General features: G+C 45.4%; 1 protein-coding gene across 1 annotated transcript in view; it reads right to left on the bottom strand.

Moving 5' to 3' along the window:
- The window catches only part of LOC144758988 (uncharacterized), a 100654-nt gene that overhangs the window by 28463 nt on the left and 45370 nt on the right, over positions 1 to 26821 (bottom strand). The window lies entirely within an intron of this gene.

Below are 26821 nucleotides of genomic sequence, written 5' to 3'. Positions count from 1 at the left end.
ATTTTCCTAAGGTCATTTCTTCGTCTTGTGGCGTGGAGGTGCACAGCTCAGCCTCTTACAATCACTGAACTGCCCTTGATGCTTCATCCGGGATCTGTCAGTTTGTGTGCAGGTTCCTCTGTCGCCGACTGCGCTGATGTTTTCCTGAATATTGTAGCTCAATATTTCTGCTATTATTGAAGATTTACAGCATTCGCTTCATTATTGATGGTCAATTCATACATTCAAGGCTTGTTTTCTATTGGATGTAAAGATATTTAAAATTACTAAATTGAAACAAAATGGAATGAGAATTCAATGTGTTTAACTGGTTGTAAAAGACATTTTGAGGGAGATTGACCAAATCTCCACGCAATGCAGCGCAGTCCCTCCCACCCCAGAGGCTGCACTGCGTGACAGGGAGGGAGTAGGAGAGCACCATATTTTCAAAGATAAGGCTCTCTCCTCCCCTTCCCCTTGCGCTGGCACTGATTACAGCAGCCCTGTGCCATGCACATACCTTAGCACCAGAGCGCTAGCGTGTGTGTGTGAGTCCAGCATAGGTTTTGTACAGGAAGTACACCCTTCCTGTACAAATTACTATGCCTAGACATGAGGGAAACCTTTTCCAACTTTGTATGATTGTTACACAGTGCAGCACGCATGCAAAGTCAGAAAAGGAAGGAGAAATAAAAGCATTTCTCCTTCCAAGCGCCTAGTTTAAAAGCGTGCAGTTTTTTCACGCTAAACCCAATCTACTGTATTTGGTAAATTGAGTTTAGCGTGAGAAACAATGGGTGGTTGCACGGGAACGCCCATGCCCCACCATTGGCAGGCTCCAAGGTGCAAAGTAATGCGACGCAGTGCTATGCGCGGCTTCACATTAATCTTACGTTATTTGCTGGAAAGAAATTAGGAAAAAAAGATTTTGCACTCTTTTGTTCCACTTTTGTGACGCAAACACAGTACGCAAAATCTTATTAAATCGCCCCCTTCTTCTTTACTGCCTTTGAAACTTAGTAGGGAATATTTCATCATACACAGATATTTCACTAAAAGTTCTGGTGATCAGGTGACATCTTATTAATGTCTGAAAACTAGGTGATTTAACAGTGTTCACTGAGTAACTTAGCAAAGCTCCCAAGTGTTTAAGGTTTTGCTTAAGATAGATGCATACGGTCAAGATTTAATTCAAACAACAATAGAGTTTAGAAAAAGAGATGGGCCAGGCTGGGCTGCAAAATTTCCAGTAACTCTTTACGAAGTATACAACGAAAGTAACTCCATTCACACACTTCTCATTTCTTTCCTATTCACTTAAGATCATCTCAAATACCAACTCCTGTCTTTACCTTGCTGTTCATAGGTCACCTTTGACACTTTCAACAGCTCCATTGGTTCAAGCATTTTTGGTTTCGTCTAACCTGGAAGACTGGAACATTATTGTGGTTAGAGGGGTTTCCTATCACCATAACATCGGCCCATCTCCCTGAAACTAGTGCAGCTTACAGCACCCGGTTCTGACCCGGAAAGACAACTTTAAAAAGCTAGTCGTTCGTTTTTTCTAAAGTTCTGTAAGATGCAGCTCCTTTGGGGGGTTTTGTGTAAAACAGAGCGAGGGGTTTACTGTAAGGCCCGCACTTTACATTGTAAGTGCAGATAAGGCAAACAAACATTGATTCATATAATTTAATATTCAACGATATCAGTCATTTAGTACTTATAGATAATCCATCACAACCACTCATTTACCTGACATATCCCCGCATCAGATGTGTGCATATTACTCTTTTTTCCCCCTTTTCCACCATTACATGGCATCTGGCATGATGTTGTCCGATTGGAGTTCAGGATGCCAATTTGTGACTGGATCGGCATTTGGCAGAGCGGGAGGAGGTGTCAGTTATCCACAGGTGATGCGGCATTTCTACCTTTCCATATTTCTCATATTCAAGTTTACTAATTTCTTGTCCTGCGACCCCCCTACTGCCCTCTGACTGCACACTCACTCTGTGGGGTTCATAAGAAGTCAGATAACGGCCTGATAGTCACAAGGCCATGGATCTCACTTCTTCTACACCACTTATTGCCGACTTAGGGCCTAGTTTAGAGTTTTTCCAACAGATTATTGCCTCAAAACTAGGAGTTGGTGAAGAATTCCTCTCTGCCGGCGTAGCTCATGATGCAGAACTGAGTTTTTTTCTCAAGTGGTTCGCCAACGGTAAGGTGACGAGCGCTTGTGGGAAAATATAACGCGCTAGACTTCCTGCTGGTAATAGTTCTCATTGCGGGAGGTCACGGCAGGTCGCGACCACTCGAGGGTAGAACTCTGTCATTCTCGTTGATGAAGCTGCCACTCAATTAGAATGTTAATTAGAGAGGCAGAGGCAGCAGCGCCCTCTGGCACGAAGGGAAGTGCTGTTTGTGCTGATTTTACAGTGCGGGACAAACTCCTGGCACTAAATATCAGTGAGAGCAGCGCAGCTTAACAAACTCTGCCACTAGCGGAAGTCAGCGGAGTACAGCAGAGTTTTCCTGGCGCTTCGAGGAGTTCCGCGGAGTAAAACTCTGCGAACTACACAAAGGCCTAATCAAAACGTGACACATATCCTGTCTGCCTTATTATAATGGCCAGAGGATATAATGCATTATTAATGGGGTGGGCAGGATACCTGTCACATTTGTGATGGAATAAAGCATCCGCTGAAATCTAAATCAGGCATTTGGTGTACATGGTGTCCAGTGTGACTAGCTGGGCTTGAAGGATCTTGTGGTTTGTGGGTCTCTCACTGCTTTGAGGTCACAGCCAGGCAGAACTTCTGTCAGCCGTGCCTTGTGCAGATCTTCCTTTCTAGGCAGGACTTCTGTCAGCTGCGCCTTGTGCGGATCTTCCTTCCAGGCAGTGCTTCTGTCAGCTGTGCCTTGTGCAGATCTTCCTTCCAGACAAGGGCTTCTTTCCTCGATGATTAGTTCAAAGGTCAGTAGAGGTAAAACTGGTCTAGGTCATCTTCTTTATTGGAGTTCAACTGGTCAAGCCACAGAGCTCGAGCTCTGAGATGAAGGAGAGTCTGGATTTTCTGAGCTCCGTAGAACATTAAGACAGTTCTACTGCATCTAACACATACTACAAGACTCCAAGAGTTCACGCTACAAGTGCTGCTGCAAGGTTTAATTCAACCACTGTATCTGAACATGCCTTGGCAAATGCCAACTAGAGAATAAACATCCTGCCTGCACCAGCAGAGTGCAGAAAGCTTTTCAAGCTCCTCGAGGTACATGTACTTTCGCTATCTGTCGTAACTGAAGATGTTAATTCTTGGTAACATCTATCGCCTTTGGACAAGGTCCTACATTTTAATATCAGAATGTAACTCATCCTGCGCAGACACAAACCCTCAAGTCTGTATTGCATGAAGCTGGGTGGTTCTCACGCAAAAGAGGGCCCTCCACAAATTGCTGACATGTTCTTACACCCCCTGGACAGCCGTGGCATCACAAAGACTAACTACACCCCCTCAGGGATCACCAGTCCATCTGCCAGGATCAAGACTCAGATCTTTCAACCTTCTCTGTTACCGTCCTTGGAACGGCCCATCTCTGAGATCCGTGGAAGCTCCATACTCAGTGAGCTCAGATTTGCCTTGCAAAACCATTTCATGAGAGTGCAAGAAAAGAACATTATGTGACACGCACTGCACAGAAGTGTAAATATATCTACCATTATTGTTCCATGTACCATTGTCCTAATGCTGATGTTTTGACATGAATTTTTTGCCGTCTATCACAGCAGCTTCTTCGTTTAAAATCTTACTCAACAGTTTGTTTTGCATCATACCTACTTACCTATGTACTGTTTCTGACCTTACAACATCTCTGGCAGACATGTTGTGCTGTCTGTTGCCACATAAATAGGAAGTAGATTGTTACTGCAGGAAGAGTGCAGTGTCCTTGCAGTGAGATGCACTTGATTGGGATAAAAGGTACCATGTTTGTTAGAAAAGCTGCAACTATTGAAATAATAACATACCAAAAGCCGCGCATACAGTGCAATAACACAGACCAGGTACTAGAAAAACATGATGCGAACAATGCAATAACACAGGCCAGGCATTGGAAGAATATGACACAATCAGTGCAATAACACAGGCCAGGTACTAGGAAAACGGGACTCAAACAATGCAATATCACAGGACAGGCATTAGGAGAATCCGACGCAAACAATGTAATACCACAGGCCAGGCACAAGGAGAATCTGATGCAAACAATATAATTATTCAAGAAGACAAAGGTCCTAAACTCATACGAATATGGTTAAGAGTAATAAGCATAGACTTAGATAAGAACTATGTTTTCTATCCAATGTCCAGCCGGACAGAGGAATTTTTATTTTGAAGATGAATTAAGGAATCAAGTAATGAAAGGGAACACAAATCACAAACTGGGCACAAGCCTGTACCAAGTATGGAAGGGGTGAAGACAGTACATGGGGAAAATGACAGGCAAACAGAGTGGAGTGAAAGGATGCTTACAAAACAATGCAACTCTTGTGTAAGCTAAACCTAACAGTAACTGCAATAATTAATACAAGATAGAAAATGCAGTACTGTTAAAACAGTCGACGTGACGTTTCGATCCCTATCTCCAATTATATACTGGGATCATCTTCAGGACTATATACATTACCATTGCCTGAGTTTTAGGCCTGCGGGAATAAACAGGAAAATTGGAAGGAAGGGGGGGAAAAAAGAGACCATTATAACTCACGAACATTTCAAATTTTTCATGCCGCATGTCTCGCATTTTAGAGCATTTTAAAACGTTTTAAATTAGGTGACTTGGTGCTCTGGAACCGCCGTTACCAGTGACATATTATCAAACAGTCAAAATTGCAAGGTGCCGTCAGGTGACTGGTCGCTGGGCAGTGAGCTTGGGCCGTGAGCTGAGTGACTCCTGGAATGAGAGTTGGCGTGACTGTGCTCTTTTTTTATAATATGTGAAGTGCCTATGTGGACAATTGGCGTGTATATAAGTTTATAACCGAACTGGCGGGTGATTATAGTGCTGTGTATGGAATTTATCGTGACAAGGGAGGGGAGAGGTGCTGACCTTCTTTTTAAGGAAGGTGCGGTCCATCGGCATCAGTTACGAAGCCTCATGGAAGAACGGATGTACCTAAGGGTGGAAGGAATTTGATTAAGGCAGGTCGACAGAAAAATGGCGAAGAGGTGAGGTAAACCGAAGGGTTAAGTTTACCTGAAGGGGTACATCAAAAGCCTACGATGTTTCTTTTGAAGGGCAAACTTGCACGGCAGGACGGCAGTTGAGCGTTCCTGTCGTGTTTAAATAGACCTGCGGGAAGGGACAAGCTTTTAGTGGGGAGTAACCGTTATACTTAAATTACGGAAGGGCCAGCTCGAGTAATAATGTACCTGTAAACTTTACAGAGTGCCCGGTGAACGTGGAAATTGGTAGCCAGGGTGGCGGGCTGCACGGCTCGGCTGCTAATTAAAGCAGTCCGGGTGGTTGTTGGTCCTGTGTAGAAATGGGAACAGGGGTCAGAGCTATAAGAAGCAGCCTGGTTTCTTCCCAAGTCAGTGGAGCTTGCCTTTAGTTTCTCAATTGCCTGTTACTCTTTTAGCGAAATGTTATATGGGATGAATTTTTTCATATTCTGAAGATTAGAAAGTTCTTTCAGAATTACTTTCTCAAAGGTTAGAATTTCTGTTGGAAACATTCCAGCCGAAGGCAGGAAGGTCGAGGGTGGGCGAAAGGGGGTGTTAGTGATTTTTTCTGGTGTGGGATGTAGCTGAAAGAAAGCCTAAAGGCGTATGCGCCTAAAGAATCTCATGAGCTCAGTCTGTAGTTCCATAAAGTTTGTAGGAACAGTTTTGGTGACCGCCCACTTCCTGGCGCTAGTCCCTCTTCTGTGTTTACTATTCCCAAACACATGGCCTAAATGCTGCCTCTCAGAGAGCCACTTGCTACCAGCTATCCTGCTATACCGGACGGTACTCCTTGCAGCCCGTCGCTGATGTCCCATTGAGGTAAGGCAAGCTCCACTGACTTGGGAAGAAACCAGGCTGCTTCTTATGGCTCTGACCTCTGTTCCCATGTCTACACAGGACCAACAACCACCCGGACTGCTTTAATTAGCAGCCGAGCCGTGCATCCCGCCACCCTGGCTACCAATTTCCACGTTCACGGGGCACTCTGTAAAGTTTACAGGTACATTATTACTCGAGCTGGCCCTTCCGTAATTTAAGTATAACGGTTACTCCCCACTAAAAGCTTGTCCCTTCCAGCAGGTCTATTTAAACACGACCGGAACGCTCAACTGACGTCCTGCCGCGCAAGTTTGCCCTTCAAAAGAAGCCTCGTAGGCTTTTGATGTACCCCTTCAGGTAAACTTAACCCTTCGGTTTACCTCACCTCTTCGCCATTTTTCTGTCGACCTGCCTTAATCAAATTCCTTCCACCCTTAGGTACATCCGTTCTTCCATGAGGCTTCGTAACTGATGCCGATGGACAGCACCTTCCTTAAAAAGAAGGTCAGCACCTCTCCCCTCCCTTGTCACGATAAATTCCATACACGGCACTATAGTCACCCGCCAGTTCGGTTATAAACTTATATACACGCCAATTGTCCACATAGGCACTTCACATATTATAAAAAAAGAGCACAGTCACGCCAACTCTCATTCCAAGAGTCACTCGGCTCACGGCCCAAGCTCACTGCCCAGCGACCAGTCACCTGACGGCACCTTGCAATTTTGACTGTTTGATAATATGTCACTGGTAACGGCGGTTCCAGAGCACCAAGTCACCTAATTTAAAACGTTTTAAAATGCTCTAAAATGCGAGACATGCTGCATGAAAAATTTGAAATGTTCGTGAGTTATAATGGTCTCTTTCCCCCCCCCCTTCCTTCCAATTTTCCTGTTTATTCCCGCAGGCCTAAAACTCAGGCAATAGTAATGTATATAGTCCTGAAGATGATCCCAGTATATAATTGGAGATAGGGATCGAAACGTCACGTCGACTGTTTTAACAGTACTGCATTTTCTATCTTGTATTAATTATTGCAGTTACTGTTAGGTTTAGCTTACACAAATGTAAATGTAAATGTAAATGTACAGGAATTTATATAGCGCAAATCACCGAGCGGTTTCTAAGCGCTTGCTTAGGGAACCCATCCTGGTATTCCCATGTGAGATAACCCCGGCAGGGTATCCGCAAGGTGAAAGCCAGGCATCCCGCCGCGAGGGGCCGTTGTGGAGATTAAGCAAGCTATTGCCCAGAGTCGCAGAGTGTGAAGCCGTGAATCGAGTAGGCACCGGAGCGAGAATTGTCGAGTCCATGGGCATTTTAGGACTCAAGGCCGAGCCGGGAATTGAACCCTGGTCCCGGGCTGACCTCTGCTTCCAGGCTTGCCTCCTCTAACCAGTGAGCCACACTTCTCCACTGAGTTGCATTGTTTTGTAAGCATCCTTTCACTCCACTCTGTTTGCCTGTCATTTTCCCCATGTACTGTCTTCACCCCTTCCATACTTGGTACAGGCTTGTGCCCAGTTTGTGATTTGTGTTCCCTTTCATTACTTGATTCCTTAATTCATCTTCAAAATAAAAATTCCTCTGTCCGGCTGGACATTGGATAGAAAACATAGTTCTTATCTAAGTCTCTGCTTATTACTCTTAACCATATTCGTATGAGTTTAGGACCTTTGTCTTCTTGAATAATCATTAACTACCCGAGGTCCTCAAACTACCTAGACGGGTTCCCTTGTTGTTTATAGCACTGCAAACAATATAATAACACAGGCCAGGCACTAGGAGATTCTGATGCAAACAATGCAGTAACACAAGCCAGGCACTAGGTGAATCTGAGGCAAACAATGCAATAACACAGGCCGGGCACTAGGAAAACGTAACGCAAACAATGCAATATCACAGGCCAGGCATTAGGAGAATCCGACGCAAACAATGTAATAACACAGGCCAGGAACTAGGAGAATCTGATGCAAACAATGCAATAACACCGGCCAGGCACTAGGGGAGCAAACTATCTTATCACCAGCAAGGGACACCACAAGATCTGCGCAGCACCCTGGTGGGACAGGAGTCCCAGGGTCCACGTCGGAAACGCCGCTAGCGCCATCAGCCCATCCAAGCGCTCAACCTCAGTGTGAGGACTGCCTGCCCTTGCATCCCTTGATGTCACCGCGCTTATACCGCTGCCTCTCCCCCCGCAGCGCGGGACACACGCGGGCAAAGCCCGGGCCAAGGGCTGACCCCTCCTTGTCCTCATTGCCAGGAAGAGGCAGGATAGGGCTACCCCCCTTTCCACTGGCATTAGGCATCTTGCCTACTCAGATTCGCTGGACATTCAAGAACTGTCATGGACTAGTCAAGGTACTGTTAACGCGGTTATCTCCCAGCATTGACCAAACTACTCTCTTTGATTCTAAATAATTACGCTCTCTCTCCTGAGGGGTTTGTGGGGCCGGTATAAAGGTGGCCTGCGGGTTCTCATTGTCCAAGGGACCAAGAGGCCTGTTCATCGCTGATTGTGTAGACAGGTTGCATTAGACTTAACTTGCACTATAGAGGTAGCATGGGGAAAAGGAAAACTATGGAGGGCAGTGGGGGAGGGGCGGGAGGGATAGTAAAGGGAAAAAGGCTAGGAAGATACAGAAACATGCAGGGAGTAATTGTGCACTGGATAAGATAGACACCCGCATTAGCGAGTGCGAGGACATATTAGTGACAGATACAACCACCCATGTAGCAAATACTAAATCCCCACAACGCTCTACCCAACCAGCTAGTTTAAACAACCCTACTACGGCCCGCCAATTAGCTATTCCAGCTATGTTTCATAACCCACTAAAACAAGCGTTGTCATAGCCAATGGGTCTCGCCTTTGGGACCTTATGTGTTTAGCCAGAACTTTTGGCTATGTTGTACAGTGTTGTGGCTGCTGTGAATTTTGTTGACAAGTTAAAATAAAAAGTGTTAAGCATTTTTGTTAAGTTTATACAAACGAAGACAACATTATATATAACTGAAAAACCTGATAAAAAAGATTTTAACATAAAAAATGTCTTCTACTTTTTTTGTACTTGCACGGCTGGCAACTTTTTCCTGCCTGTTCTCATGCTTGTTTGCTATAATTTTTTTGTTATGGGAAAGCAGGACATAAATAACGGGGGAGTGCAGGTTGGAAAACAGTAATTTAATTAGAACACGAGCAGCGGACGGACACTAGGGGAGAATCAACAGATTCCAGGGCAGACTGACGTGATGATTAGGTGATGCACTGATACAAAATGGTGGTGGTGAATGATGACTAGTGCTCAGGTGGTGACAATATATGGTGTGGATTGGAGGTACGTTGTGGATTGTGGTGTTGAAACATGTTGTTTGGTGTGTAATTATGCAGTGTGTTTTGGAAATGTGGAGTTTAAATGTGTGGCCTGGAACTGTGGTGTTGAGTGAAATTATGCTTAGGAAAATTGTGTCATGGTGTGGAGTGCATTTATGTTGATTGGTGGTATGTGGTATAGAGTGCATTTATGTGGAGTGTATTTATGATGCATTGAGTACAGTGCAATTATATGGCGTGTACTTATCTGGCACTGACTGGTATTATTTGGAGTGTATTTATGTTGCATTGAGTAGAGTGTTATTATGTCGTGTAATTATGTGGCACTGAGTGGTATTATATGGAGTGTATTTATGTTGCATTGAGTAGAGTGTTATTATGTGGTGTGTAATTATGTGGCACTGAGTGGTAATATGTGGAGCGTATTTATGTTGCATTGAGTAGAGTGCAATTATGTGGATTGTAATTATGTGGTACTGAGTGGTATGTGGAGTGTATTTATGTTGCATTGAGTAGTGTAATTATGGGCGTGTAATTATGTGGCACTGAGTGGTATTATGGGGAGTGTATGTTGTATTCAGTGGAGTGTAATTTTGTGGCATTAATTGGAGTGTATGTTACATTGAGTGCAGTGTAATTATGTAGCATATAATTATGTGGCACTGAGTGGTATTGTTTGGAGGGCATGTTGCATTCAGTAGTGTAATTATGTGGTGTGTAATTATGTGGCACTGAGTGGTATTATTTGAAGCATATGTTGCACTGAGTGCAATTTAATGTGTAGCATATAAGTATGTGGCACTGTGTGGTATTATGTGGAGTGTATTAATGTTGAATTGAGTAGAGTATAAATATGAGGCATGTTATTATGGCACTGAGTGGTATTATGTGGAGTGTATTTATGTTGCATAGAGTAGAGTGTAATTATGTGGCTTGTAATTATGTGGCACTGAGTGGTATTATGGGGAGTGTATGTTTTATTCAGTAGAGTAATTATGTGGCACCGAGTGGTATTATTTGGAGTGTATGTTGCATTGAGTGCAGTGTAATTATGTATCAAATAATTATGTGGCACTGTGTGGTATTATGTGGAGTGTATTTATGTTGCATTGAGTGGAGTGTAAGTATGTTGTGCGTAATTAAGTGGCACTGAGTGGTATTATTTGGAGTGTATGTTGCATTGAGTGAAGTGTTATTATGTAGCATATAATTATGTGGCGCTGAGTGGTATTGTGTGGAGTGTATGTTGCATTCAGTAGAGTGTGATTATGTGGTGTGTAATTATGTGGCACTGAGTGGTATTTGGAGTGTATGTTGCATTTAGTGCAATGTAATTATGTAGCATATAATTATGTGGCACTGAGTGGTATTGTGTGGAGTGTATGTTTTATTCAGTAGAGTGTAATTATGTGGCGTGTAATTATGTGGCATGTAATCATGTAGCACTAAGTGCTATTATTTGGAGTGTATGTTGCATTTAGTGCAGTGTAATTATGTAGCATATAATTATGTGGTATCTATCGTGATACCCCAAAGCGGACTCCATCTATGCATGCACCCAGGATCTGGGGACAACACCCTTAATTCTGCTCGAGTTAAGCATAGTGCAGAACACAAGTCACCTTAAAAAATAACACTACATCACAATGCAATAACAATAGACTTCTGTTCTGTTCCCTGAACCCAGACACCCCTCCGATCACTCATGGACTTTCCTTTACCTTTGCCCGTGTATAGTGCTCAGCTGCCTTTAGGGTAGGTTTGCGCTCTACAGATACCACATATGTACATAAATATTGAACCAAAGCCAATCAGGGAGGTTCAGTGCTAAATATGTCAGACAATGAGTGCATTTCACTTGTGCGAGCATTGTGCGCAGCCTCTCGTCTGGTGGATGGGGTGACCAATTCTCTGTGTTGTTGGGTTTATTTCATTTACTGAACTGACTGTGTTCTTACAGAATACTAACTCTGGTGTGTGACTCCTTCTGCGGCACAGTGACTGAATCAAATCATTTGACTCGATTTACAGTGAATTAAAACCAAATGCGTCTAATTAGTAAACGTGAGAACTAGAGAGAGGGGGGGCTTAGTTCGAATAAAGGACAAGAGATGGGAAGAGATAATAGAACATTATAAGGAACACAGAAGAGCAGGTTTAAGGAACTGGGTGGAAGAAAGGGTGAAACCAGGGTAAGAAAGATTGCCCCTTGAGCATCAGTTTCAGGAGCAAACTCAGAACTTTTAGAAGCTGCAGCGTCCCGCGAGTGGTGCGCGCGCTCGTGTGAAATCTGACACAAAACAGATGGCACACTGCGCGCCGCTGCTCGTAACCGCAAGCCGTAGGCCTTTTCACACGCTTCCAGAGCGATTCCAAGAGGTCGTTTTCCTAGAGCAACGCATGCGCACATGGTTTCAAAGGTCAACGCACATCCACTGGTTAATGGTTGACAGGGTACCAGTGGATAGTTTAAAAACCAACAGCGTCAGTCCCAAAACCGGGAGTGATCCAGTAAGATAACTCCTACATTTATTACCCTTTGCCCATCACTGTTTGATACTTTAATTTAAGTAGGAAACAACATGAGATATCCCTGAACATAATGGTGCATATTACTCTGATGATCAAACAAGCGGTGAAGGCGTGCTTGAAGCTACTTTTTCTGTCACACTCTACTGACTTTGAAAATAGTGAATAAGAAACACCGTAAGTCAAACTCTAGGAAGAAAACAAAGGATGTGACTGGCACCAGAATTTTAGCTAAAAAGAGAAAGGAATGAAGCACATTGGCTGCCACCAGGGCATGATCTCATTCCATGCTCTTGGCTCATGGGCAACATCAGAGGCAGAAGCTCCGAAATACTTGATGGCCTAATGATGCCCGGACAATCACTTCCAAGTTTGTCAATCCAGCAAGCAGGACAGGAGGAAAGGGCAAGCAAAAATCACCCTCCACCAGCCAAAGTGATAAGGGCAAATTAGTAAAAGAATGATTGGTCACCAGAGGATGAACGCCGACTCACTGTCCTGCCCCATTTCCATTCACAGAAGGCTGCGGATAGCCTCTTCCACATCAGCACTTCAGACACTGTCCTGTTGTGTTTGTTTTCTTACGAGACTCTGGCTCAGGTTGCCCTTTAAGTGAATTACATTTCAAAAGGTTCAGCTATTTATTTAGTACACTATAAAAAACCACTAATAAAGTAAAAATCGGTATCAACCAAATACTCCCTTACAATGTATCCCTACACTTCAAATATACAATTTTAATGGATTTAAAGTACAGAAAAGTGAAAGTTGTAGATGTTTGAAGTGGGGCACTTTCCTTTTTAGGTCTCACTTACTAGACATTGCTGTTGCGAGTCTATTGCGAGTGGTGCGCGTGCGATGGTGTGAAAACTGACACAAAACAGATGGCACACTGCGCGCTGCCGCTCGTGACCGAAAGCGGTAGGCCTTTTCTCACGCACAAGGGCGAGAAAAGTCCACAGCATTTCCAAAAGGTCGTTTTCCTAGAGCAGCGCATGCGCTGCTCTAGGCTTGACCTAAAAAGGGTACCCAGACATAGGCATTGAGGGAAACCTAGATGCTGGAAGTGATAGCCAATCCTCAAATAAGTCATCTGGGAGTGACCTACAGAAGACAGGGCCGGAAATCCCGTACACTAATAGGTTTCTACCACTGGTGGAGTTGCTGGAGGAGGACACCGAAACAGGGCCTAGGTGTCAACCCCCTCATTAAACACAGCATCCCGAGACATGTATCCTAGAACCAGATTGTAGATCTACCAATGTTCCCCAAGAAATACTTAGCCTCATTAATACTCTCAGACTAGAGGTCGAGGATATGGGAACCATGCTTGAGTGTCTTACTTCCCTAGTAAATCAGCTATTGAATAAGGACCCTTCCTGTCCCTCTCGCCCTGTACCCACTGACTCTACATCTCATCAGGTGGTTTATCCAGAGTGGGAGATACCCACTGTAGGTAAGGCTCCCAAGTTGGCATTTTTTTGCAAGCTAGCCCCCCGCATCCATGCCATGTATAGTGGTTTCAGCACCCTCCAGGACCGAGTAATTAGCTCTGTAATTCGCGAAGACATCTCAAGGGCTTCCAGACTTATCTCCCGAACCCAATCACTAGATTGTATTGAGCTTACACTGAATGAGGTCAATGTTGCGGAAAATCTTCTTTCCCTGGAATATCGTACTTGTCCCCAGAAGGTTCCTCGATCCAACTCAGGCGGTTCTTACCAAGCAGTGCGTGCCACCAAACACTAGAATATACACTGCCTGGGTTAGGAGGCTTTTCCTCTCGTGAGGCTAATGATTGACTGCTTTGTAATACCCAGAACAAACTAGATGGTCTTTTTGCTCCCCGTATGATTAAGTAATCCCCTCTCTTACCCTTAGCTGGTACTCAACTTCCTTGTCTTCATCCAGGAAGGGAGGCTACTGCCTCTCGGGAAGCACCCTCCTTACCTGTAGGAGTATCGGGCCCAAATGATGTACTTATTGATGTTACAAGTGGACAGCGGCTACCTTCACCTGCTACCAATGGGACATCCATGTTATCCTGGAATGTAGCAGGATTGAAGACGAAGACCGTCTCCCCTGATTGGTTCGCGTTTATTGATCAGTTTGATGTCTGTTGTTTTCTGAAACCTGGGCAATAGACCCCCTATACTGCTTAGGTTACTTAAATGACAATACCCCTGCAACATGTGTGGGTAGGGGTCGACCCTCAGGGGGATTGGTAATCTGGGTGCGCCAAGCTGGCGGTTTTAATATGGAGGTCCTTGAAACACAGAGTAATGATATCGGTGCGATCAGGTTGAAGTGGAGCCATCAAGGGGTTGTGGACATTTCTAACGTTTATGCCAGGGGCTCAAAGGGGAAGAAGTCGGACGTTTTAGCGGTTTTGGACGACTTATTAGATCTACACTCCTGTGGTTCAAACATTCTGATCGCGGGGGATTTTAATGTGACTTTTGAGCCCCTCACTCTTGAACATTGTTGTAGGAAGGTGTCATCTGACTGCATGGTTGGCCCCACTTTTTCCTGGTGTTTGGCTGGTTTTCGACTTAGTTTGGCTGGGATCCTGCTATTCAGGACCCCAGCCTATCTGCTTTCTCCCTAAAATGGATTCCATGTACAATAGGTACACTCCAGTTTGGTTACTGGGGTACCCTTGTGAGTCCCTAGTATATGGTACAATAGGTACTAAGGGCATAGGTACCCCAGAGGCCTACCAGGGGCTGCAGCATGCATTATGCCACCCCTGGGAAGCCTTTTAAAATTACACCACAGGACTGGTGGCGCAGCCTGGGTAAGGTGGTGCATGCACCCTGTACTGAGATATAGGTTACCTATATCTACCTTAAATCACTTCACATAGAGACCTATCAGTCACTCCTATGGCAGGCCTTATCAATCCTGAAGGCAGGGTGCATGATTTCATGTGAGAGGGTGCATATGTATGAGCAGAGCCCCTCTGTAGCCTTGGAACCTATTTTCTGGGGCTGTTCTGTGATGCAGCCTGACCATATACTCTTAAGTGCATTATATCCTCGCTGTAAATGCTAACTTTGGGATGGCTGCACGGAAACATGTTGTGTTTGGTGTCAAACACTTTGGTATCCTACCCCCCTGCCAGTCCTGGCGGCGGGGGTAGAATTCCACCCTTTTAGCCGGAGAGACATGTACACACCGGTCTACCCGATAACCAGTTTAAAGAGCCCTGGCATCACAAAATGGATGCTGCAGCCACAGACACGAGTCTGGCCTCCTGCTGCTAACCGAAATTCCGGCAGGGGAGGCCTGGATAATAGGTTTCCTGTCACAGGGAGGTGTAACCACCTCCCAGACAGGCCTTAGGGAATTAGGGCTGGGTGGGTGCACTCCAGGAGTGCTTTGAAGTCTGCACTGGGGGCATATTTGGTGTCCCTGTGCATAGTCCAGTTCAAACCAGTGCACGGGGCTATGAGTCCCTGCTCTGGCAAGAAACTGGACAAAGGAAATGGGTGTAGCCACCCCTCTTACCAAACCCTCCCTTAGGTGGGTCACCAGAGTTAGTCCAACCCCTTTCTTACGTATAAGTAAGGAACCCCTGGCAACAGGACTTTAGATATCCCTGGACGAAACTCTGCAACTGAATCCTGGAACTTCGACGCTCTACTCTAGACTAGAGGACTGAAGAAATCTCCCTTGGGGTCAAGGAGTGACTCCCCTGCTTGGTATGCACCAATGAAGCATTTGCCGGTCTGCATCTCCGAAGCTCCCGACGGACTCCGAAGTATCTGCAGCCCAGGAAGAGGATTTCCAGACTTCTCAGAGGTCGACCCGAGTCCCCAGCAAAGCTGAGACCTGCATCCCTCGTGAGTGACGTGGATCCGGAACTCCTGGACACCGTGCACATTTGCAAGTGCATTGACTTCTCGACATCTCTTGAAATCGTGCTTTAGGTTACTTGTAGCCCTAGCCCCGAGCACCATCTGCACTGAAGATTGTGGGCCCACACTCCATGAGTGTTCCGTGGGCACGATTCTTGCATTTCCACTTGAGGCTGCTTTGCGATCCCTAGTCCGTTGACTGGTGGGTCCCTGTGAAGTCAACTCTGATTTTCCTTAGGCTTCTCTGATTGCTTTAGATGTGCCCTGACTCCCCACCAAGTGGTGAGTCCCTCGGACCTTGCTGGCCCGCACCGAAGTATCTTTCTCCTTTCTGTGTGGGTTGCTGTTGCCACGGCTTGTTGGGTCCAATCCGGGCACCGATACCGCAGCACTTGACATCCTTCATGGGACAGCACAAATCTAGCTCCTGGTTGTCATTGACACTGCCTGGTACACGTGGCTGAAGAGTCAAGCTTCACCTCCTTCACCTGAAATCACCCATCATCAGTGGGTATCTGCCTATCGTCCCCCTGGTCACTGGCTAGTGACCCAGACTCTGTCCCCTCTGCTTTCAGGTTCTTCTCATCTTCGATCCAGGCTTGGATCACTGCGGACACTTTCCACTTCGACTGCAGTAGCACTTTGCAGAAGATCGCCATTGGAAACAGCGACGATTCCCGACACCTAAAGATACCTATGCACCCGGCTTCCCTGGGTGAGGTAACTCGAGTACTCCATTGCTCCTGTGGGTGTTGGCTCTAGAACCCCTTAAGTCTAAAGGGGTTTGCGCAGAGTCCTCCTCTAAGTGTCCCTTTTCTTTAAATTTCCAACCGCGACATTCCCCATTGAAGTTAACGGCGATCCGTGGCTGTGTTCAGACACTGCACGTGTCCCCTGTGGGTCCCCTGCGTCACTGCCTTTGGTGGTTCCTGGTGGCCCCAGCACTTCTACAGGCTCTAGGCCTTGTGTCTATCAAAGTTGTGGTTCTTATACCACTTTATTGATATATGGTTTGGTACACCCCTAGGGCTCAACATATATTGTGTTAATTTACTGTGTGCTATTAAGTTTTCTGTATGTACTTTTGCCTCTAGCCTCATAAAGAGACTAGAGGGATGTGTTTAGAATAAATACATATATTTTATGTATATCCCTTGTGTGGTTCTCCTTTCATTTGCTCATTCACGAGATTATAGACTGGTAAAACAAGCTGCTTCACATTCCTCCAAGACTTAGCCTGAAGGCTGCTCTCCATAGCTACCACAAGGATAGCTTTCAATAAAGGTTGTCTGTAACCTATCATCAATAAGGGTCGTTTGGACTGGTGCAAGGTACAAGAATAGTGGACAGAATATGCCAGGTCAACTTCTCACATATTAATTGAAGTCTTGCTAAAGCAGGCACGACAAAGTGCACAGCATTGGCGCCCTTCTTCTTTGTATTTGCATCAGCGTGCCACGCGCCCTTCCACTTTAATAATGCCTGTCGCTTATTTGAAATGCAGTCCACACAGCACTCGTGGGACGCCGCTTGTTTGTATTTGCAGCGCCATGCAGGATTTCTCTTTGGGAGCGGCTGCCGCTCCGCACAGCATGCGTGTCCTGCAAGTGCTGTGTGGGGCGGCGGCTGTTCTTGAAGTGGGAGCGTGCAGGGCCCGCTGCAAATGCAAACAAGCGGGCACCATTGCCCAATTAATGGATAACTTATCCTACGCCTTCGTCAGGACCTTAAGTATTACTACTGCTCTCCGTCGGTACCTCTGGCGGTTTCAAAAGCCACCTGGGGCTTTTGGAACCGCCAGAGGTACCGACGGAGAGAGTGGTGCCTCCTATGTCCTGATCCGTGGCCAGGTGATGCGAGGTCTTGTCCTCTCAAAAGACGGGAAATTGTTATTTACAGAGGAACTGTTATCCTTATTTACAGGTAAAGAGGTTGTATCAGTTCCAACTCTTTACACATGTTATATATTGTGTATTTATAACACTCACTTGCAGTAGCAATACTTAAGGTCCTGACGAAGGCATAGGACAAGTTATCCATTAATTGCTGAAACATGTTGACCCTTCACATCTAGACAGTTATTTGTTTAAGACTGTCGTTTTGCACTGTTTTTATGTCTTGATCTCTGAGAGGCGTGAATAAATAATGTTGCTTCCCATTGGTCAATTTTAACTCACATCACATACACACTACTGCACTGCATTCACGATTCCCACATAATCGAGTACTCGCATCTAGAGGTCCAAATACAGTCAGATGCGTTCACCCAGTACTTCATTATAGGTGGACATGACCATACTGTATAGACGAACATAGCCCATGCCAATGCATGTTTTCGCTACATGTTTGTCTTTCCTGGGTCAGTCCTGTGTATCATTTTGAGTGTGCCATTAATGCAGTGAAATCATAACATATTTGAGGGCAGTGTCCCACTTGTATCTGTGAATTACAACTATAGTCCCTTCCTCATTTCCCCCTCACCATCAAAATAATTTTTGGCATGTCATCTTGTAGTGTTCTTTAGTATCTTGTGACCGATCCGCTCGACATAGGCAGATCCAGTATGTCTGTGAGGGTGCTTGTGAACCAGGTGTCCCTCAATGCTTGTGGTATTTCCTGCCTGTGACTGGAAGCATTTAGCCTGTTGAATTGTGGGATTTGCAGTCCAAACTCTGTAGTTTTTCCTTCTCATTCCCTGTGACTATTGGTTTTTCCCTCCAAATGTCTCCTTTGCTCTGTGCTAAAACGTGTATGTTAAGCAGTGCACCCCCAGTGACCATTTTGTGTTAACAAGTAAGTGAAACCAGCCCCCCTTCCCCCATGAGACAGCAATAATCTGCCGCTCGCCTTGAGGTTTCCAGCGTTTGCCTTTCCCATTGCTACAGGAGTAGCTGTCTGCTTTCCAGCTCTTTGTGTCCACGGAGGGAGGAGAAAACTATCTACGAGGCCGCAGAGGAGGTGAGAGGCGCGGCCCCGGGACTGCGAGGTACAGCGTTCAATACCATCAGCTGTTTCCTCTTCCCGCGTGAGCCGCGCCCCCTCCCAGTGCCCGCCCCCATCAAGGTGCTCATAGCCGCTCGCCTTGAGGTTTCCAGCGTTTGCCTTTGCCCATTGCTACAGGAGTAGCTGTCTGCTTTCCAGCTCTTTGTGTCCACGGAGGGAGGAGAAAACTATCTACGAGGCCGCAGAGGAGGTGAGAGGCGCGGCCCCGGGACTGCGAGGTACAGCGTTCAATACCATCAGCTGTTTCCTCTTCCCGCGTGAGCCACGCCCCCTCCCAGTGCCCGCCCCCATCAAGGTGCTCATAACCTCTCGCGGCCCCCGCTTCGCGGGAGCCGCTCGCCTTGAGGTTTCCAGCGTTTGCCTTTGCCCATTGCTACAGGAGTAGCTGTCTGCTTTCCAGCTCTTTGTGTCCACGGAGGGAGGAGAAAACTATCTACGAGGCCGCAGAGGAGGTGAGAGGCGCGGCCCCGGGACTGCGAGGTACAGCGTTCAATACCATCAGCTGTTTCCTCTTCCCGCGTGAGCCGCGCCCCCTCCCAGTGCCCGCCCCCATCAAGGTGCTCATAACCTCTCGCGGCCCCCGCTTCGCGGGAGCCGCTCGCCTTGAGGTTTCCAGCGTTTGCCTTTGCCCATTGCTACAGGAGTAGCTGTCTGCTTTCCAGCTCTTTGTGTCCACAGAGGGAGGAGAAAACTATCTACGAGGCCGTAGAGGAGGTGAGAGGCGCGGCCCCGGGACTGCGAGGTACAGCGTTCAATACCATCAGCTGTTTCCTCTTCCCGCGTGAGCCGCGCCCACTCCCAGTGCCACGCCCCCCTCATCCTCCATAGTGACTTAAGCAAGGCCACCAACGCGCATCGCGGGACGCGCGCGGGTCGCAGCCCGGGGCGAAGCCCGGGCAAAGGGCGGGCCCGTTCAAGCCTGTACAAGTCTGGTCTGGGCCAACTCTCTTTCAACTTTTCTTTTTTGACATCCTTCCTCCACTTTGATAGTTGCCCCTTTGCTATCTTCCTCACTTCTCATTTCCATCTACTAAAGTGCAACTACAGTGTCATCATGACCACAAGGGGTAGCAGGAGCAAGACGGCTCAACGTTTGGGTCAGGTTATTGGCCCAATTGACCAATTCATTACGAAAGCTAATGACGCAATCAACCAGGGGATCGTACTCTTAGAAAGACGTGTTTCCCAGGATCTTGCTGCAGCGCGAAGATCTTCAATGGGCCTTTTGGCTCCAGCTAAAACACCTATCCAGCAAGAAATGATTGTCCCACTATTGCATGAAGCTCGTGCAGATATACATACCATCCCAATGAGCGTTGATTTATCTGTCACTCGTCTATCTTTAGGCGAAGCTACCTTGGAAGATCTGGAGAAAACACCGACTCTGGTGATTAGTCCCACCCAAACGGTCACGCAAATCTTGACAGAGCCGCAAATGATAGTAGTCTCCCCGACTATAACAGACAAGGGGACAAGGGAGGGAGCAATCCCTAAACAAAACAGCTCCAGGCGAACAGATAAAAACAAACAAAACTTTCCTCCTAAGTATAAGAGGTCCAGAAAACCGGCCTGTACCTCCCACAATAATTCTACTAACTCCCTACCTGCTCATATGGATGACCTCACTGCAGCAGCTGCACCCCTGGATGCTGCTGGGAGGGGACCCGCTGCCGGCATTAGAGAGTACCTAGAACTTGATGCGCAAGTGGTAGCTACCATCAAGGATCATATAAACATCCAACTAAAACCAATTGAACGATCCTTGATTAATATCGAGAAACAAATTGCCAGACTTATCAATCTTACATGCCACCAAAAACCTACTTCCAGTACCTTAGCTCCTCAAGCTCCCACAAATGCTAATAACATCAAGGAAGTCCCTGCAAAGAAACCTGCACCTCCACCTATAATAAAATCTAAAACCCCATCACTAAAAGGAAAAACCCCCTCGATCGCTACCAATACCAATACCCAAGTGACCCTATTAGAGATCAAGGACACCACTCTGGAAGCACAGGGTAAGTTAGCAACACCCGTTGATCCTCTCAAAATTAAACCGAAGCCTCCCCCAATTAAAACTCTAGATCTCCAACAGGCTAGAGACACTATAAATAAACCAGTAAGATCAAAGAGGCCTATCCACCTCCCCCCAGAGGCAAGTCCCTATACTGTGATCCTCACGGGGGTCCCAGAATTAGAGGAAAATACGAGTGAATCTACCTGGTCCCTAAAAAACAAAGTCAGGCAATGGCTCAATACCAATAGACCCCTTCCCTCAAACTGCAATAGCAAATTCTCCATGGTACGCAGGGTCCCCTGGATTGGGGAAACAAGAAAAAGAACACAGGGGGACTGTATTATTATTAACTTTGATGACCCAGAGACAGTTAGATATATATGCTCCTGGACAACTTTGGAGAGAAAGGGAGGCATAGACACCAATCGTCTGTCCTTCTTCTATCCACCGAGGTTCTCTTACGAACAAGACTACCCCCCTAGTTGGAACCAATCTCCTGGGTGGAGTTGGTCCCAAGTAGATACACGTAGTAGAAGAAGGGATTGGGATCATCATGCTTGGCATCCAAGAAGAGAGCTACCCCATATAGAGGGTTGGAGAGGGGCACCAACTAGTAACTATTTCTCAGTCCTAGAAATGGTTGATTGACCACCAAGCAACCAAACACCCTCTAAGAATAAGACTAAAACTTTGTTTTCTTTTACAACCTCAGGGTCATGTCAAAGTTTAGCCGGAGAACTTTCTATGGAACCATCCACTGTAGCCCTTACTAACATGCTCCCCCCAAGGTCTACGACTGCTCTTCCTGACGGATTTTCAGTCCTCCCTTCGCATTCAGCCCCTGAACAAATTCAATCCAACTCTTTAACAAACTACTCTGATCCTAACCAACATATGTCCCTTTTAACTTGGAACATTGCTTGCCTTTCAAACAAAGCTAATGACCCAGCCTTCCTGAATTTTATAAACACCTTTGACGTAATAGCGCTTCAGGAATGCTGGGATCTGTCACATACTAACCTGGATGGCTACAACACATACTTTACTCCAGCCATCCAGTCTAGTAGAGGCAGAGCCTCGGGAGGTCTTTGCCTATATGTTTCTAATAGGCTCAATGTATCTCTAGAACCTGTAGAGCTCGACCTTTCTGATCCCAGATTAATTAACATCGGCCTCTCTTTACAGGCCTTCAGAATGACTGGGAAAGAGGTTGTTAGCTCCCTTATTATTAATGTATATAACAATGCTTCGAGAGATGACCAATCACTATTTTTAGAGCTTCTGTCCAAACTTATAAAGAAGGGCATGGGAGGGTCTTGTTTGGATAGATGCATAGTGATTCTAGGAGACTTTAACTGTCACCTATGCCCACACAGTGGAACAAGGGTCTGTGATCTAAGTGCCCCCAATGGCGATTTTATTACCCATTTTGAGCATACAATCGCGGGTTCCCAATTGAATAACCTATTACATGAGTGGGATTTGGGCTTTTTTAATGATCTAACTGTGCCCTCGACTGTTTTCTTACCCACATTTCACGGCAGGGGGTCGCTCACGACAATAGACTTCATCCTGCTGTCCAACAGTCATCATGGTGAAACTAGGAGAGAGGACCTAGTCATGAGCGATCACTATCCGATCAGTGCCAAAATACATACCCCTACCAGTGGCAATAAATCCGGGAGCATAATAGGTAATCTTTATTCTCACTCTATATCCCTTTCATCGAGAAATGGTTACACCATAAAATGGGCCAAAGTTGATACAACCAAATTCCTGGAAAAACTGATAATGTCTGATCCTGACCTTTTCCAGATCTGCCTTGAATACCCTCCCGATTCACAAGCAATTATTTGTGCTTTTGATCAAATTGCAATACAAATTAGGAAAAACCTAACCAGAAGACATAACAAGAGTTTTGCGTATAAGAGCCCTGGTTGGTTCGACCATGATTGTTCAAAAACTCATAACATCTTAAAGGCTACATTAAACAAATCTCCAAAAAACCTCCTGGAAATAAGATCCGCTCGTGCCGCCTACAAACAGGCAATTAAAAACAGGAAAAGGGAACTGAAAAATGCCGCCTGGGAGGCACTGTTAAAAGCAAGTACCTTAAGGGACAATACGGCCTTCTGGAGGGAGGTCAACGCCCCCTTCTTCAATGACAGGTCGTCTGACTGCATAGAAATTGCCATTACGGAGGAAGTCTGGACCAACTACTTCACTGATCTGTACAAATTAGACGAGCAAATTGAACCTCTCGATCTTGAAACACTAACAGCCGAGAGAAATGACACTCGAAGAAGCCAGACAGAGTCCTTCCCGCTTCTCACCCACTTTAATTATCCAGATGTGGAAACGGCCATTCTTGAAAGCTCCAACGCCAAAGCTCCTGGCCCGGACGGAATTCCTATTGACTTATTCAAAGATAACATTCAAGTGTGGGCACCAATTATCACAAATGTTCTCAATTCATATGCCCTTGAAGGATTCCCAGTAACATGGGAAGAAGCTATAATAATACCTATTTTTAAAAAAGGAGAAAGAATGGATCCAAAATGTTATAGACCAATTTCCTTACTGGATTCTATGATGAAGGTTGCCGGGAGAGTCTTACTGAACCAACTACAAGCATGGGCTCAGGAAAACGACGTCTTGTCTAAATTTCAATATGGTTTTGTCTCTGGCCTCGGGACAGTGGAGCAATGCCTTAATTTAGCCCTGATCATTGATAAATATCTAATGGCAAAGAAGAGCAACATATTTATGACCTTCGTAGACTTAAGCTCTGCTTTTGATTGTCTCAATCACAGCATACTTTGGTCTACACTTACCGATCTGGGAGTTGACCCTAATATACTTGCTTTCATCAGGGAATTGTATCGAGGAGCTGGGGCTAAGGTCCGCTATGGAAAGGACGGTACCTGTACGAATAAATTTCCTATCAGAAAGGGAGTTAGGCAGGGCTGCATCCTTGCCCCCTTTCTTTTTAACCTTTATATTAACAATGTTGCTGACTGCCTGGCGAAACTGGACGTTGATTATCCTAAAATAAATTGCCATGCAGTCCCAATTCTTTTATATGCGGATGACGCTGTTATCATGTCCAGGACCCAACTAGGTCTACAAAAAGCGTTGTCAGCCTGCTCAACATTCATGGCAGCGAGAGGCCTTAAGATCAACGTGAGCAAAACCTTCACTATGTGCTGTAGCAATAAAAAGAACACCTCATGTAACACCTTTATTAATACAAATAAGATCAGCCTTACGAAAACTTTCAGCTATCTGGGCGTTCTTTTTAACAACAAAGGGACATGGAACACTGCTATACAGACTCGCAACCTGGCTTTTATTAGACAAATCGGAGCCCTAAAGAAATTTGCCACAAAACTAGGTGGGAAACCGGTTGGGATTCTGCTGGACATTTATGCAGCCAAATGTGTCTCCACAGCAACATATGGTGCTGGAATTTGGGGTGTGGGGGTCTGCCGAGAGATACAAACCAGCGAGAATGCTTTTTTGAGATACTTGCTGGCTGTCCCTCGCTCCATCTCCACTACAGTCTGCCACAATGAGCTTGCCCGGGCTCACATCTCGGACATAATCAAAGCAACACCAATTTTGTTTTGGCACAAAATATGGACTTCGGAAAAGACAGTCCTTAACCAAGATGTTATTAAGGACTGTATGGCTTTAGCTAACTCAAGGAAAATACCCTGGCTTGCCTATGTGAAGAAATGTTTAACATCACTGGATTTAGCTGACCTATATGATAATCCGATCCAGTGCCTAACAATTTCAAAAAAGGACCTTAAGTCTCGCTGTTTAGGTTTACTTGAAGATAGGCGTTCCTACCTTGAAGGCAACAAATCAACGATTGCCCACCATAACCTTTTACTCCACGACGCAGGCATTCCCTTTTATCTTTCCCCGACTCTTTCAACCTATATGAGAATGCTGCTAACAAGGTTGAGGACAGACTGTTTTTTTCGTTTACTATCATTCCCCACTACAAATGACTGGTCTACCAACTTGGTGGCCTGTCCTTGTGACAGTGTCTCGAAGCAATCCAACATACACGTCGTTTTGTTTTGTAAATTTTATGACTGGGGAAGAAAGAAACATCTACTTCCACTCCTGAAGTTGTGGGGTTTAAGACAATGCAGGCCAGCCTTACTCAAGTTATCCATGCTTGAGGATGAACTTACGATTACTGCAGTTGCCAGTTTCTTGAAATTTGCAGTAAGGTGCAGAGCGTCCATGAATTGACTGTTTTTCTGATCTTTGATAGTCACCTTTTGAACAGTTTAAAGATTTTTCTCTCCTTGCTTTTATCTTTGAGTTTTGAACTCAATTTTATGATGTATTAACTGTGCTTTTATGATTTTCATTTGCAAAAATCGAATAAAGCTATTTTTTTAATTGAATTGAATTGAAAATTGAATGTCTAAACTGTGTTTAATAGGGACTGTGCACTTTGATTTTTGGCCAGGAGAGGGAGTACAGTTTTATACAAATAGTGTTGTTAGAGGACAAGTTTGTTAGGGCCTTACCTGCAGAAGTCCAAAGTGTGGATTGAGCCTGTCTGTCTCCTAGGAGATTTCTGAATAGAGGAGCAGCTTCCAACTCCCTGGCCAGCAAACCTTGTCTGATGTTGCTGGGACCTTATATAGTCTGATATTGTTTGGTACATTGGACACTGATTGGTGGTTGTATCTGGTGTTTCTATTGGTTTAGGGTTAGTGTCCTCATTGGTTGGGTATTTGAGGGCTCTGATTGGTTTCTGGGTCTGTGATTCAATCAATGTAGGGTTGGGGCTAGTGTTAGGATTTCTATTGGAAGTAGGGACTAGGGATCCTGTGTTATTGGTTGTTGGAACTAGGGTGGGACTAGGGCTAGGGTTAGGCCTTTAATTGGAAGTAGCGATTAGGGCTTCTGGTGTGATTGGTTGCTGGACTAGGTGTAGGACTAAGAGTAGGGTTAGGATTTCTATTGTAAGTAGTGATTCAGCCGGCCACACACTGGACTTGGTCTTCACGAATATACCCACTCTTGTGGTAGAAAAACCTATCCCCCTAACTTGGTCTGATCACTTCCTGGTCCCATTCAACATCACTCTCAAAATAAACCAGGACTTTAAGGACAATAAATAGGAAGTCAGACGGAACTGGCGGAATGTTTCTTCCGAAACTATGGGCCCACTTCTTCTTAACTCCCCATTGATACTTATAGGCGTTCCTAATAAAGATCCTGTAAGCTTCAATCAGTGGATTACCTCAGCCTTAGATACTATTGCCCCCATGAAGACTACTAAGTCAGCCAAACAAATACTCTCAGCGCCTTGGTTTACGCAACAGCTCCAAGCCGAAAAAAGTAAATGCAAGCGACTCGAACGATCATGGCGAAAGAACTATAGTACTGAAGCCAAAATTAACTATAGAATAGCAGTGAAGCGTTTTCACAAATTAAAATACATAGCCATAAAAGACTATATGGCCGCAAAAATAAACACCGCCGGAAACTCCTCTAGGGAAGTTTTTAAAATTGTTCCAAACTTCATGAGACCTGAATCCATGAAAAGCAACATCACGCCCTCAGCGAGCCTCTGTGAAAATATATCTAGTTTTTTCCAGGAAAAAATTGAGGACATCTGTGCCTCTTTGACAGTGAAGGAGACCCTGCCACATCCTCCTCCCCCTCACTCAGCCACATGGTCAGCCTTTGATCCTATTAGCTGTGACACATCGCTTAATCTCCTACAACAAATTAAATCGGGCTCCCCCATAGATCCTCTCCCGGCTAAACAAATCAAAGAACTGGCCCATCTTCTCTACTCTCCACTAAACAGGCTTTGGAATGCCTCATTAGAGACCGGCATCTATCCGGATATATGGAAAACCGCCCTTATACAACCCATTTTAAAGAAAGAAAACGCAGACCCCTCATTTAAAAAAAATTCAGACCCATATCCCTTTTGCCTGCCCCAGCCAAGATCCTTGAAAAGGAGGTACCAAAGAGATTAATAAATTTCCTGGAAACCAATAAACTGTT

This window comes from Lissotriton helveticus, chromosome 1_1, assembly GCF_964261635.1.
Source record: "Lissotriton helveticus chromosome 1_1, aLisHel1.1, whole genome shotgun sequence".
NCBI classification, from domain to species: domain Eukaryota; kingdom Metazoa; phylum Chordata; class Amphibia; order Caudata; family Salamandridae; genus Lissotriton; species Lissotriton helveticus.
Note: the sequence above shows the minus strand (reverse complement) of the source record. Positions and strands in the feature narration are given on the sequence as shown.